This window comes from Austrofundulus limnaeus, unplaced genomic scaffold (genome assembly GCF_001266775.1).
Source record: "Austrofundulus limnaeus strain Quisiro unplaced genomic scaffold, Austrofundulus_limnaeus-1.0 Scaffold734, whole genome shotgun sequence".
Lineage (NCBI taxonomy): Eukaryota > Metazoa > Chordata > Actinopteri > Cyprinodontiformes > Rivulidae > Austrofundulus > Austrofundulus limnaeus.
The window spans coordinates 68,930-71,088 of record NW_013953136.1 but is presented as its reverse complement, the minus strand read 5'-3'; the positions used below and the strand labels follow the sequence as shown (position 1 = coordinate 71,088).

The 2,159-nt window shown below is 49.7% G+C and overlaps 1 pseudogene; it reads left to right on the top strand.

The window, feature by feature from the left end:
- Window positions 1-489: 489 nt before the first annotated feature.
- Window positions 490-1,764, top strand: LOC106532224 (VPS10 domain-containing receptor SorCS1 pseudogene; annotated as a pseudogene).
- Window positions 1,765-2,159: the final 395 nt, after the last annotated feature.

The window sequence follows — 2,159 nt, the reverse complement described above, 5'->3', positions numbered from 1 at the left end:
TGCAACTTTATCTCTACAACTTCATCTCTGCAACTTCATCTCTACATCATCTCTACATCATCTCTCCAGCTTCATTCCTGCATCTTTTCTACATCATCTCTGCAACTTCATCTCTGCAACTTCATCCGTACAGTATCACCTCTGCAACTTCATCTCTACAAAATCATCTCTGCAACTTCATCTCTACAAAATCATCTCTGCAACTTCATCTCTACAAAATCATCTCCACAACTTCATCTCTACAACATCGTCTTTACAACATCATCTCTACAACAACATCTTTACAACATCATCTCTACAACAACATCCCCACAGAGCTGCAGACAGTCTGAGGTCTATCTCAGGTAAATATTATTGCCTGATGCTGAAGAGTGATTATGTTTTGTCTTTCTACACTGTTGGCAGGATATCACATGGATCATAAGACATATTTTAATGAATGTCTCAAAAAATAATCTTTCGATGAACATCTACAACTGTTTAACATTTAGAGTCAACCTGATCCAAGATGGCCGTCACAGCTAAGCAACATCAGTCACAAAAATGGCTCTAACACTGTCTGTTTTACAGGTCTGTGATGCTGAGAGTTGTCCTCTGAGCTCATTATTTATATGGTTCAATCTAAACTTTGATCTTAAAACCATCATGTTTCACAACTTTAGACTGTGGGTGGCATTCATTCTTTTAGGATGAACACTTTATTGATGTTTAACAGATTCATATCTGCCTCTGCAGATAACTGTTACACATGTCTTTGATTTAAAAAGATAAATCCATTTAAATTAGCTAAAATTGCAGATCTGATTTTTTGTGAGGTTAAAAAGCTGCAGCAGCAGAGATGAAGAAATAATTAGAAAATGACCAGAAATAGACTCTTAAACTGTCTGAGGAGAAGCTGGAGCAGAGAAATGTTTGGAGCTTTGATTGAAGCTGAGCAGAAAAACAGTCGGAACATTGTTCTAGTTCCCAGCTCCTCCCCCCGTGCGCGCGCGGGGCTTCATTTCATCAAACCCTTCAACTTGGACCACTTAGGCTCAGACGCACTTTTTGCTCAACAGCATCTGCGCCGCGCATCACCTCCTCTCCCGCATCCCAGCGCCCGTTCCCGGGAAAGGACTTCCAGGATCCGGATCAGCGTCCCCAGCCGTGATGGAGCAGGAGCTCAGGTTCTGCCCGAAGTGGCTCCGTTGGTTTTGGGTTTGTCTCCTCATCATGCGCTGCTTGTTTCCCGCCGCCCAGGCTGAGATAACTTGCAGGTCGTGCCAGCCTGGAAGTAAGTGGCGCACACAGGAATTACTGCTTCAGTTCGACACGAGCGGGACCGGGACGGGGCTGCAGGGACAGGCTCTGGGGGACGGAGACCGGACAGGGAGTACCGAGGCTCCGCCGGTCCCCTGCGCGCCTCAGTCCGCCGAACGCTCTCMGGTTCCGCCGGAATCCGTCCGGATGAAACGGAGTTCAGACGCCCTGCGCGCGCCTGGTGTGTACCACGAGGACCAGTTTGGCAAAACSAAAGTTCCGCTTAACAAGGTCAGGGATGCTTGGACATCTCCGCGCGCCAAGAGGAACAGCCCCAGTGATGAAGTCCAGAACCAGGACCCTGCGGAGGGGACCGGCTCCGCGGCGGTGGGACGGAGGGCCGCGCGCTTTAGAGACGCGGGTCCGAGGCACGAGGAGCCCAAAGTCAACAGCTCCACGTTCGCCCTGACCGGAGACTCGTCCCACAACCAGGCCATGGTYCACTGGTCCGGACAGAACAGCAGCGTAAGTCCTCCAGCAGGTCCTCAGGTGGCCACATACAGAAACTATGATGCAAGTGCGCGCGCGTGTGCACGAGTCTAACTGCTTTTATTGATATGATTCTGCTGACTCACACCCACCCACWCTATAGACCCCAGAACCAGATTCTGGTSCTGGTGGTTCGAGCTGCTCATGTTCTGCAGCTCCGGKTAAAAAGCTGATTTTTGTGAGGCAGAGACTCGTTCAGCAGCAGAAGAGTCAGATCTGGAGTTGATCCCTGCAGCTCCTCCAGTCTGAGCAGCCCGACTGAGCTGGTCAGGGATCAGGTCTGACCGGGGGGCAGGATCTCAGAGTCTCTGCAGGTTGTGGGAGAGGTGAAGTTCTTTACATCCTTCCTTCTGCTGCAGGATGGAGAGAGA